A 13,418-nucleotide genomic window follows, 5' to 3' on the forward strand; every position below is an offset into this window, starting at 1 on the left:
AAATTAATAATTCTCTAATTATTTTACCATATATTAATGAAAAGTGTGCAAAGCAACTGAGCTAGGAGAGGGCAGGCACGTTTTGTGGCTGTGTGTTTCCTGCGGACTGAAAGGTGGACTTCTGTTTAGGGAATGGATTTATTTTGAATGCTTCATTGGCCTGGGAATGCATTAAGCCCTCCGATCATTAGYGTGGAGTATTTTTCAAGCTAAATACAGCATCAGAAATGTAGCCATCAAATTGCTTTCCAACTCTTTGCTCTTTAGCTTGCTTTGCTCGTGTGAACTATTTGCATACAATGGGTCAGAGAGTCCTGTACTGTGGGGAAAAAATGGGCAGAGTGTAATGAATTTGCAGATTATGCATTTATTTAAGAAAATTAAGACTGAACAAGGCTATGTAGCTTAAAGCTTAGCTAGTGATCAGAATAATGGAAGGTGAAATGTGGTATTGACTAATGAAAAGTAATGCACATTAGAATAATTTAAAGTGTTATTGGAGATTACAGGCACGTAATTAACTGTAATCACTCAAGAAAAAGGCTGAGGTATTTTGGTAGAAAGGTTAAATAGATATTCCTGTGAAGTAGAATATGGTAGTCAGGAAAGTTCATGAAGCTGAGTAAGCCTTGAGAAGTAGAGTTTTAAAAAATAATATGAAAATAATGTAATTCTCCGCTTGGAATCAATATTTTGCCACCATTTAGAATGTTGTATTAGGCTCTATGCTAAAGATCCTATTGTAAAGATGATAATGATAAGAACTGCTGGATTTGCTATCCAGTGCTATAGGGATATTATTATGCAAAAAGCTTAGTAGGATTCAAGAAAGGATTAGACATTTCTTTCTAAAAATGAGAACTCCCCTATTTACAATAAATAGGATAAAAGTTGTATAATAAATGTGCCCTAAAGCTGAAAGGTTTAGAAGTCAGCCAGTGAGCAGTGGTGGATAGAAAGCAATTTCTCTATAGGACAGTTGCTGCATTACAGGGTTTCTCTTATATTCACTGGGGCCCCTATGGGAAGTAGGAGTGTGGACAGACAAAATGTAAGTGCAGTTCAGCATGGCAAAGGTTGGTTGTAACTGTACACAAAAGATAGACTGATGTAAATACTGATGTGGCAGTATTCGCTGTGATGAAAAATACATTATGTTGCTGCTGTTATATGTTTACATTTAAAAATTCATGAAAAAGTAGTCAAATTCAAGCCCACATTCTTCATTGTGGGAATTATCAGCACAATCAAAGCAGCGCACAAAGCAGCTCATATTTCCCAGTGGATTTTTAGGTCCCTTGCTGAGGGTTTTAGTGTCACTAGCACTGATAGAGATAAATTTTAGCAAAGCAAATTCAAAGAAAAATAACCTCAGCTGGAAATCCTCCAGCCTAGATGGTAGCAGGGGGAGAATTCACACCTCTCCTGGCCCGTGGGCAGCGCCTCTGTGCTCGCCCGGGCCCGGCCTCGCCGTGCGGAGCAGCTGCTTCCCTCCCGCCACGTCTGTGGCCTGTCCCTGCCTGGAGCGGCAGCGGCCACCGCGCTCTGCTTGGGCTGGCCCAGCGCCTTCGTGCTGCCTTGCGCCTCTCGGGAGAACCTGGAGCTACCAAAGAGGCTTCTGCTTCTCCTGTTGGCATCCTGTGACAAAGAAGGAGGAGATTTGTCACTGACTGTTGCCCGCCGATGGGGAAGGCGGCTGCCTCGGTGATCACAAGGCTGTTTGGTTGGTCCTCGTCGCTCCTAGTCGGTGAGACAGGGGCTTTGCTGACTTGGCAGCAATAACCCGCTCGCTGTCAGTCACTGGCAGGAGCTGTTGTTTCCAAGAGTGCTGATGAAGCAACACAGGAATCCTAGAGAAGTGCTGAAAACACCTTCCGTAAGARCATTTTATGGAAATACCTCTGATAGTCGGGCGTTTTTAAATGAGACTGATAAGAGAGAGAAAAAATAAAGAAAAGATGGCAAAATGTGAAAGCATGAAGWAAATAAGTAATGAAAAAAGTTACAACAAGTCCTGGAAAAAGAGGCGGCTGTGAACACTACCCAGGCACTGTCTTCCTGAGATTTCTCTCTTCCAGAAATCTCAGTTCCCAACATGAAGTTCTCAGGATTTGTTTCCAAATACAGAAAATAACACAGAGAATAAACTCTACTATCTGCTACCACCTCTCTTAATGTCCTTAAATAAGAAAACAAAAGTAATCATTCATCTTTCTATAAAGACTAAAAACTTGCTCGCACTGTAGAAGTCAGAGCTGGGTCCAGGAGCAGTTTGTAGTTCCTGAGCACCGAGATGCTGCCTAATGCTATGTAACCTAAGGACAGGTGTACAGAACCCTGCTAGGAAATTGCATCTAAATTATTCAGGATTGTAGCCATGTTTATCTTGTTTCAGAGCGACAGGTAGGGTCCTGATCCTACAAATTGCTGTTGCTTTGTGCCAAGTGCCGTCAGCTCCTCACCTTGAAGAACAGATCCGTGTGTTTTCATGATGCCCTCTAGTTACGCTCCGCAGCTGTACACCCACCCAGAGCGTTTTGTCGCTCGTGTTTTGGCTTTGGGCCGTAGCTCCTCACGTCGTTGGGATGTAAGGGTAATCAGGAAAGCCCTTGAAGGGGGCGCAGAGCCCAAATTCCCGGCGGGAGGCCATGTGGGGCTCTGCCAGAGCAGGGGTACCAAGGTGGACGTGAAAGGTCCAGGGGGAAGGAGGGATAAACGGAGGTAGCGCCGTGCTCAGAGGCACAGGCCGTGGGACACAGCAGCCAGGAGAGCTGGTTTGTGCATCTCCCTGTTCTCAATATGTAGGTGGGTTTAATTCCATGTGAGCCGAGCAGCTGGAGCTGAGGAGCTGCAGATTCTGTAGGGTGAGCAGGCTGAGAGCTGGTCATGGTCTAGGCTGCACGTGCATCTCTGCTGCTGCTYGGTGGAGTGGGGTGGGATGCAAGAAGTGGTTGTTTTCTCTTTAGCCTAGTGCTGAAGTGGGTTATTGCATAAGAGAAATGTTTGACTCGTGATAGTGCTTAAGTGGGGTGAGAGCTTTTCTGTAGAATAAGAGTCTTGGAAAATGCCAGATTGGTAAAGGTTGTGTTTGGATGTGGAAAGTCTTTGCTAAGCGGAGCCTTCAATAGCAGGAGGGTCGGTTCTGGAGAACTGCTGAACACAGCACACCTGGAGCTGACCTGGGGAGCAGCTTTTGGGAACTGACGAATTCCAAGCACCTGTTCTGCGGCATTTGAACCCGGATTCATGAAGTGTYGTGGAGCAGAACTGCAGCCAAAGCAAAGGCACCGGCACCAGCCCCTCCTGCTATTTGCTCAAAGTTTGGCAAGTTTGGAAAGTCAGCAACTCAGTGAATTCCAAAAAGACATTGTAGACAGGACCTTTTGGAGGTCCTGTCTACAAGAACACAAGAGGACATTTTCTCCTGAATAAATGTCTCTCTTTTTTGTTCCCTGAAGTTCTCACAAAAGCAATACCTATTCCAGCAGCATCTAAAAAGTTGTAATTGCCCAAAGTCCAAGCTGTAAAAAAGTACTCCATAAAATCCTGTGAAAATATTAAACAAACATCTTTGTTTTAAAATGGTGTTTGTAATGACTATATGATTTAACCTTGCATGGAGAGACTTGTTTTTTTTCACAGATGTTTTTCCTTTGGGGAGAAGAAAATAGATATTGTTTTTCAATGGGGAAAAAGAGGCAGAAGGATTTCTGAGGCCTTCAGCGGAGAACAGCTGATGCCAATTTTGTGGCAGGTTTTTGCCTTAAGTGGATAAGGACCCTKGTCTTTTTATTGGGAAGTGAGGGAGCCTAGAGCGAGCCTCCAAGCCAGGTCCTGGTAGTGAGTGATAGATGATTCTGTCTGAAGGGCCTGCGGCTTCTCCTGCACTTCCCCTGCAGCGACAGAGAGAACATTAATTTTCTGTAAGTGTATTGCTGCAAATATGACTTTAATATAATTCTCAAATGTTTGAGTAAAACCGTAATGTCTTCRAGTAATTTCCTTCTATAATCCCGTGTCACAGATGATTTCAGACAGTGACAAATGGCAGGCTCTGCCTGATTGCTTTTTTCCTTGTCTCCTGCCTCCAGTTACCTTACTGGTTTGGATAATGCAATATTCCTTGTTAGGCTGTGCTAAGCTTGTTATTCTTGGTGTAAAAGGGCTATGGGCTCTTGATGGATGGGCACGTCCCAGCGTAGGTCTGAAAGGGAAGGGCAGCCATGAAGCTGGCGGCGATGACGGCTGTGGCTGATTGTGGTACGTGCTCCAAAGCCAATCTGCGGCTCCATTCCTTCCTCTTTTACGTATATACTGCATAAATATCTTGATATTGTCCTTCTGCTGCAGCCTTAAGCTTCGTTACCTGGATTTACTTTTTTGTTACTGAAATCTAAATCATGATCCACATGCGTTTCTAGGGTCTTGATGTCCTCCTGGTATTCAAAATCTCCCTTGCACGTGTGTTCTCTGTTATACAGGCGTTTCAACCTGTGCTTTGCCTCCCATCWATTTGGGATCTGTTGCTGGTAAAGTAAGTGTAGAGGAGGGAGAGTTTTGTGTTGAGGAAGTCTTTTGTCTGCTGCAATTCTGCTATTTTTTAGCATCCCTGCTGGAGAAAAATACTTGCAAGTGCCACATTTGCAGCTTTAAACAGCATCCCAGATACCGAGAGCGCTCTCCTAGTCTCTGATTAGTCTCTACTAGTGTAATTGAATTTGGATTTGTAGGAAATTTTGAAGGCTTTCAAGAATCGTAGTCGGCACTAAATTACTTTGAGCATTAGGAATCCAAGCAAGTGCAGCTGCCCATTTGCCATTATGAGAAACCTGTATAAAGCAGTAAAGGATCGGAGATGCACTACTTGGTGGGGAAAAAAACATTAAAGGAAACTGATTTTCAAATGCAATTGCTGCTAATTTCTTAGCTGCTGGGCAAGAGGAAAAAAGGGGAGGAAAAAAAGAAAGAAAAACATAACTAGAACTAAATTGCTATGCAGCCACACTTAAAATTTGAAGTCGGCAGCCACTCTGAGAATATTGCCTTAGAGGATTTAATAATAAATGCTATTTTGATTTTGACCAAAGAAAATAATTTATCTGGCTTAATAAAGAATGCTGTGTGTTTTGCTCTGTGTGAAGAGGAAATAAATACTGTTTAATTTGAAACAAAAAATTACTGGCTTGGTAAGGTTGTCTGGGTTCCTTTAATTATTAAAATAGTGTTGCTGCTGGGCTGTAGTGTTGGCTGCGTCCTGCGTGCAGGTTGAGCTACCTAAATCAAATCTCTGTCCATACTGAGGAGGACTTAATGAGTATGTCAAAGTGTATTCAACTTTTCTTTTTCAGTGTATATTATTAGAACAGCCTTGTTCTTTGCTGAATGAGCATGCGTGTAGCCCACCCTTCTATCTGCTGTATTTGTGCAATGCTAAGGGAGGACACGGAAAGCGTACTGCCCATCACTTAGCCTGGTGTGTGGTACAGGGGTGGTAAATACCTTGATCTCATGAAGTTAAGGGCAAGCAGTTGGCCTTCCAAAGCCACTCAGAAACGGTCCTGTCAGGGTGTCTTTTATGTTCTCCTGAGTTTTAAAAGCATCTGATGAGTTGCAGGAAGCCAGAACGGAGGAGCTGCGGTGCTGCRCTATAGGTACAGCTCCCCAGGGAAGCTGTTCCTGGGTTTTGCACCTTCCCACTTCCCTTATCCTGCTGCTTTCTGTCCCTCATGAGTGGAAATGAGAAAGGGGGAGCTGGRAGCAACATCGCCACCAAGGACATGTCTGAGAGGCTGGAAAAGAGGTGGCAGGAAGGGGGCGTAAAAACATACAGAGAGCCAGATACTCTGTGACAGTATTCAAAACACTCCATTGCTGAGAAGGTTTGYGCTGATTAGCGATGTGGGAGTGAGTGGCTTCTCTCCTGCTAGGGGAAACCTCTCTCTGTCTCTCACTTCTCTTTTTAATTGTCTCCTTTTATCCATGCCTTGGGCAAAACGGTTTTCTGTTCTCTGCTGCTGCTGAAATTACTTTGGAGGTAGAGTCAGGAGGGACCTGCACATGCAGGTCCTGGCAAGCAGAAGCCACAGAGCAGCTCTGGACTCTCACAGATGTCACATGTTGCTTTAAAGTGTAAACCTATTTATTAGTAGCAATGCAGTAAAGACAGCAATTTATTAAGAAAATAAATGGCTGGAAAAAAAAAATGAAACAGCTAATCCAGTTCCTAGCAGGGAAGGGGCATTCCTGCTGCCCTCTAGCCCCGACGGAAGGCGGTGTGCGCTGTGTTTCCTTTGCAGTAGTCCCATGGATRTGTCTCGCAGGGAAGGGATAGGTGGGTCTCTGCAGGTAACGGGTGTGGCTGTCAGTCGGAACAGGAGAATTGCAGCTACTTCTGTGTCACTGMAGAAGTGCAATGTCTTCCATTCCTGAGGTGTTTTTCTTGTTGCTGTGTTAGTTTTTCATTGTCAYGAGCTTAAATAAGGCCATGGCTTTGCTGTTTGCTTTACCCTGACGCTGACCTTCCTATCCCAGACTGCCTTCCGGGTGCTGTCTTCCTGAGGCGTAAGGTTGTTTATGGGATATAGGGCAGTCATGGCCCTGGCCGAGTCGAGGTTTCAATCCCGTGAGTTAGATGTCCACGAGCTGGCACACAGTAGCCCTTTGCAGATCCAGATGCACCCTTCAATTCAGAATGGCKCTCTCGCAGAATTGAAGCACCCTGTGTAAGTTTGCAGCTCATCATCTTTAGGAAGAGCCTTGCACTCGCTCTGTGGATGCCTTTATTAACACTCGCACCATTCTTCTGCTGAATAGTGTCAGTTTGTGCATGCAGCCCTACTGCTTTAATTGAATTAGCTGATGAATGGGGAGGAGAAGAGCTTTCTTCAGCGGGCTGGAGATGGCGGAGTGAAACACGTGGATTAAGCAGTCGTGCTTCAGGGAGGAGCATTAGAACTTAATAGCGGTAATATTGCCACCGGGATAATATCTGAAGCTGAATTCTCAAAGGTTTGCAAATGGTTTAACCACATGTGCCATTCAAATCGAGGGGAGTCGGGGAGCTAAAACCCCATGTAATGTTTTGAAAATGCATCTCTTGGGTGTTAATTTCATCATCTAAAATACATAGTATAATGGGTAGTTGCTGCATGAATTCAAAGTTTTAAGTTCCTCTAGGGGCTCTGCCAACAGCACAAACCATGAGAGTGTATCTGAGTTGTTTATGAACAGAAGCAGAGTCCCAAGAGTGAGATACAGCTATAAATTCACTGCCGCCTGTGCCTATCTATTGTTATGTGCAGTAACAGAGAGCAGTTTTCCRCTAAAACTACTTCCTTGAAGACCTTTAACTGAGGCGCTCTGCCTGAAAATCAGTCCCGATAGCCGTGGAGAGGGGACTCCATTTTCTCTATCAGCATTTGTGWGTTTTATCACACGTTCATTTTGTACCTTACACAGTTATTTAGTGAATTCACGGGGACATGCCAGGTATTTGCAGCACTTTATTTGCTTACTGGAGCCCATTTGATAATAGATGTTCTAGTGTGCTAATGATATGTGTTCTTAAAATGTACTGTTAGCACATAGGCTGTAACAACTGACTTGAGATCTCTTTACACACCTGAAATGTTGTGGATTTTTTCTCTATCTAAGATATATGAGGTGAGAAGCCCGATGTACTTCGGGAGCATTCAGTTGTTTTTAGTTGTATAAGAGCACCTCCTTTTCCCATCAGCGAGCTGCCCTTAGGCCCTGCCAAGCAAGGCAGAGTCCTACTGCAGGGGACACGTTTGTTCTTAACCTCAGGATGAGCTTTTGATGACTTGTTATAAACACAGAATTTTGCATAAAATCTCATTTGGATGAAAGCGATAAAATGTTGCACTAGCTGTCATTATAATGGCCTAAATAGCAGCCTGTTATTACTTAGAATGGTATTATGGATATGTGTAGACCTTATAAAATACATATGGTCCCTGCTGGGTGCGACAGGATGCTGGGTGCTGTGAGGAGSGCAGGGCTGAGGCGCGGGCGGCTCCACGGGTTGGACAGGAGCTCCATGGGCACCTGTGTTTCCCTGGAGCCACGCGGTGGTTTATGCTCAGGGASCCCCGCGCGTCCTTCCTGCCTCCGGAGCCACGGGGTGTTTTCCGCTCGGCCTCCACGTTCGCCAAGGAGGGAGAGTCCGAGCCCCGCGGAGGTGCCGGCTGCTCCTAGGGGCYGCTGAGCCCTTTCTGCTCCATGTCGGAGCTCTGAGGGCAGGTTTTGCTGATGTTGCCTGGCGCAGTGTGGTAGACGCTGTCTTGTCAGGTGTGATTCCAGTRAGGATCACTCCGTTATGCCCCACACATGGTCGGTCCCGCTCCAGGGAGCGGTGCCGCCAGGGCCTGGGTGGTGACCAGGGTCCATCGGAGCGGCCGCCGCTCGCTGAGGGAGACACATCCATCCGATCCCCGCTGCCGCGGGCCACCACCCATCCAGGCCTGTGCTCAAACTTCCAAAGAAGCTCGCTGAAAAATATCCCATTGCTCAGCTGCCTTTATTTGGGACAGTTGGGTTTTTTGTTTTTGATCTCCTTTGTTTTTTGATAAGGCAGCACCGTTGGCGAGCCCTGTCTGTCGCAGGCACAGCGGAGGCTGGGACCTGGCCCTGGGTCAGCGGCAGGGAGAAACCTGTGTGTTTGAGGCCGGGCGCAAGGGTGGCTCCGCCTGAGCCTCGGTAGTGCTGGAGTCTGCTCTTCAGCTGCTCTGGTCAAACATACTGGGGCAGAAATTCCTGAGCTTTCTCTCTATTGGGATTCTGCAAAGTCGATGGATACCAAAGCAAATGCTGCTGTTGGTGAGAAGCTGCCTTGGAGGCAGCAGCTCATGGTCGTCAGCACCTTCTGTTGGTGTCTTCTAGCAGCTGGTGTTGAGAACTAGCTGGAGAGTGTGCATGGTGTCCCTGGGGTTTCGACAGTGAGAAATGTTCTGTTGAGAAAGCAGGTGGGCCTAAAATATGAACTTTTCAAAGCCTTATTTTGGACTGCTGTGCTTAGCTTGATGGAGAGAGATTTTCCTAAAGAGGCTTCTGTGGTAGCACCACAGTTGAGTACTTATGTAGGTTGCAGCTCTTTCAAGCGATGACTTTTTGTGCACACAGCAGCCTCTCCTTGTCTTTTTCTTTYTCTTTTTCTTTTTTTTTTTTCCCTCCTGGAATGGAGCGAGTATGAAAACAGTAACTGTAAAGGGAAAGTTGAATAACATTAAYATTGTAATTGAAAGTATGTGCAACAGAGTTTCATATCTATCAAGATATTAAGACCTTGCAAAAGCGATAAGGTGAAAAATGTGGCAGTTTTTTCTTCTTTTTGTTTTATTGGGACCTAAATCCTTCTGTGCAAACTCRGACTGCCTAAGCAACCGGGACAGGAGCTATTCTTTCCTTCTTGGCTACGCCTTGGCTGGGATGTCTTACTCTTAAGAATTCTAGTTATTCAAAGGAACAGCTCAGGCCATTCCAGCACCAAAAAGGCAGTCAGCAGAAAAGGACTTGCCAGCGAAGGTCTTCCCATTCACTTCAGTGCTCGTTAGATGGGTCTGCATAGCACTTGGCTCCTTGCCTTTGTCACACCCCAACGGCAAGTAAATTTCAAGAACTTGCGGAAATCACACAGTCTTTAAAGATAATAGTTGGTTCTGTAGTTTATCTCAGAAGCTGCTCTTCACCTTAATGCTCTATTGCTGTGTCCTTACCTGCCTGCTCCTGTGGAGGAAGCTTCCTTTTAGATACATCTCAACCATCTCAGAGTATTTAAAACACATACCGTTTGCATAGCTTTCCTGTGCAGTGTGCCCCCCTCATTATTAAGAAACTTGCTCTCGGTATTTCTAAGGGTAAAAATGCCACGATATGACACACAAACATCACACAGAAAAACAAAGTTAGCCTTGTATTTTGGTAACACAATGTGTGGGTCAAATCTGCAAGCTCAACAAGGTGAGCTTGAGAAAATCAGGAGTTTTCATTATGAAACAAGTTCTGTCTACTGATACCCAACTGGTAACTGTGTCATGGAGGAAGCCCCATTCCTTGGGAAGACACAGAGGTGGGAAGGCCTTAGGTCTCGGGTTCTCTGGGATGCCAGGCAGGAGGTGTCGGCAGAGCTGCTGTGAAGTTGGGAAGGGAGCAAAGCAGTTGGATCTGAGGCTGGTGGCTCCAAGACCCTTGAGGCCCCCACCGTGCAATTCCTGTGTGCTCGGAGAGCCCATCACTAAGCCGCTGCGCTCAGATTTACATGTCCTAAGTCAATCAGTTAGCATAGTGAGAAAGGTTAAGCTGACTGTTACAAATAGTGAAGCTCAAGAACATGTGTTCCAAAGGCTCTTTGAAAACCCACAAAATGTGGCCTRAAGGAGCCAATTCGTGAAATATTATTTGGTCTGTTTCCATGGGATTCTTGAAGAATTTCCCACTGATAACCGTTCTTTGTGCACAGTTTCTAAGACACTTCTCACTTTCTTGGAGTTCTTCCACAGGCCTTTGTGCTCCTATTTTTAAATAAGCCTCCTCCCGCCCCCGTTTGTTGCTTGYAGAAAAACTCCTTTTGAAACTGTGCGAGGAAAAGGTTGGCATCTCCCTGCACACAGTGACTTCTGACCTTAAAAGAAGGTCACGATTACTTTTAATTAGTTTTTTTTTCCCAACTTTCCTGGGTGTTGCATGATAACCTTTATTTTGTGCAAACAATTTACTGTAGGGTTTGTTAATGAAAGCTTCCAGCAGCGTTCCGGGCAGCGGCAGGGTAGGGATTGGCGTGAAGCAGGAAATGAGATTGTACAGCAGAACTAAGAAGTGGCACAGCTTTTGCCAATATTCAATCTCGTGGTTCATCAGCCTTGGAAAAAAATATTGTTCTGCTCTACTGCTCACTTCTATAAGACTTTAGTGTTGTGTGAATAACTTCCCATGCGGTTTTTTGTTTTGTTTTGAATAAATGCAGTCGCCCCTGGGCTCATAAATGAATAGAAAAGTTTYGATTGAGAAAATTACAGATTTTTGTCCAGCAATATGTTTAGAACATGACACGTAGCCCTCTGTGATCTCTGCCTGTAATTTCATCTCTACTGAAACTCTTCCTTAAGCTAAAGAAAATACTTAATGTGCAGTTATCCATTTGAAAGACCTCACGTTGCCTTTTTTCCCTTAATTTTTTCCAAAAGGGCATTGAAAGATCTACCCCAAATATGTTATTTCCTGCTTAAGTGTTGGCCCTTGGGACTTGATGCCTGTTTACCCAGGAGATGTCTTGCATGGTTGTCATCTGAGATAAAGGCAGACAGTAGCTAGAGTTAAAAATGGCTGCTTGCCATCCTGTTTAAAGGAAGAACTTGTGTGATTTCTTTTTTTTTTTTTTTTTTTTTTTCCAAAGGGCTTAAAATCCACATTGAACCTCCAAAGCTGGCAGCGTCAGTATAGAAAAGAGAAACCAAGTAGGCTTATTTAACAGTTTAATCTGCCTAAAATGTGTGTGTCCAATTGCCTGTCCCCGTGGAATGAAAATGCTCAGGGAACAGGTTCTGAATTCATGCCGAGTTTATCGTCGGGATTCTGCACATCCCTTAAAACCTATTTAAGCTATGGAATAGCAGGAAAGAAAGCAAAGTCTGCTCCGATCAAGGACAGCAAAGGTTTAGGTTTTCCCAGGCAGGGTACTGAGTCTACCTGGGATTTCTAAGTAGTGCTGTATGTATTCCCCTTAAATACAGAAAAGATCTCTCATCAAATATGCATTAGAAGTGATAACAAGGAAGCCCATGACAAGCACGTAGACATTTGGAGAGGACAAAATCTAGAGGTTTATGGTATTAATATTCATGCGGAATTAAGTCTCTCTTGCAATTTCTATCCATTTCAAGATTTATTGCGCTCTTCCCCTCGCCCCTCCTCGTTCTCCTGGAACAAAAGGAAAATCACTCTATTTGCCAGTGATAGTTTTCCCACATTGAACAGTAACTTGCTCTGTGAATTGTCATATTGAAATTAGAATCTCAGCCGAAAAATATGCAGTGAGAGCAAGCCTTGGAAAAAGCTATTTTTATATATATTCTAATTACTTAAAGAAGTATGACTTAATCTGTGATCTGCTGATCATAGGCAGCCCCGTCTGTAAGCAATGAGGAGAGAGCCTGCTCTGTTAATGCATTTGTAAGAAATTAACCCCATTTTTGCATTACACAAGCTGTGGTGAAAATGAAAGTAATTAATGAACATGCAAAGCTTATGGTTAATTTTGACTTGGCTGTAACTGAAGGCCATTGTATAAAATATTTCAAGGTTTTTTTTGCTATTGCTGTTTTTATAGTAGACTGTAAAACCAGTTATTTTTAGTATGCCTACTGTTGATGTGTCTTCACATTGCAGTAGTATTTCAGAATGTGAAAGAGAAGTCAAACTTACAAAAAAAAAGGCCTCATAAGTGTCTTAGGACAGTATTTCTCTAAATACTGTGTTTTGGGGGGAGTTTGTTTGGGGTTTATTTTGGTTTTCTGCCAGTAGAATTTTGGACCGTGAGTTTTGCTGTGGCGCCCCGTTGGTTGGGTAGCAGGGGTGCCCCAGGATGGCCCCACGTTGGCGCTGGCGTTTGGGCCAGACCCCAGGGTGTGAAGTGAATCCGTGCGCCATTCCCGGTGCGCCGGCCGGGCTGGTCCGCTCTGAGGACGCCTCTTTTCTCCCCCACGAGCCCGTCTGTGTCATAGACCTGTTCRTGGTTTTCTTCCCCCCAGTAAGATGCAGACCACCAGGAAAGCTGTGCCAAGGAAATAAGGAAATTCCCATAGCAGTGGAGAATTGCAAACTTTACAGTTCCCTTTCCCTCAGTAGATTAAAGGGGATGGCAGGGAGGAACAGCAGAAAGCAGGCTCTTATCAGTACAAATTTTATTTTGATAAAAGTTCAGCTTAATGCTAGTAAACTGTTTTGGTGGTTCTTCTTTAGCAACCCAGCCTATTATGTGTYGGGTTAGGTGATACTCAGATGCTGTAGTTCAAAACACACTGTCTGCTGCATGAACAGTGAGGGGAAGCCTGGAAGTTGGGCTGAGTTTCCCTCTGTCTGAGTCTTGCTGTGGAGACAGTGATTAGCAAGAATTGTCCTGGTTTAGTCAGCTGCCTGGCTCTCGTAACGGGGACGTGTTTGGTTGCTTGGTTACCCATTTTGGATCATTGTATTTCGGATAATCATTGATGGAAATGTTACTTGGAAGGTGATTGAAGAGAAAGATGCAGATTTTCAGGGGGCTTCACACAAAYATATTTATGCCAAAAAATTGTAAATTGCAAATGTCTCTTACCTGTTTGCTCACGCTTGCTGAATGCGTTCACACATCATTTGTATGTCCCATTTGTTGTTGTTAGGTCCTTAAGTGAAAAGAAAGTGGA

General features: G+C 44.6%; 1 protein-coding gene across 5 annotated transcripts in view; it reads left to right on the top strand.

Annotated features, from left to right (window-relative positions):
• The window catches only part of SEMA6D (semaphorin 6D), a 169,249-nt gene that overhangs the window by 11,818 nt on the left and 144,013 nt on the right, over positions 1–13,418 (top strand). The window lies entirely within an intron of this gene.

This window comes from Nothoprocta perdicaria, unplaced genomic scaffold (genome assembly GCF_003342845.1).
Source record: "Nothoprocta perdicaria isolate Ctin4 unplaced genomic scaffold, notPer1 scaffold_41, whole genome shotgun sequence".
NCBI lineage: Eukaryota > Metazoa > Chordata > Aves > Tinamiformes > Tinamidae > Nothoprocta > Nothoprocta perdicaria.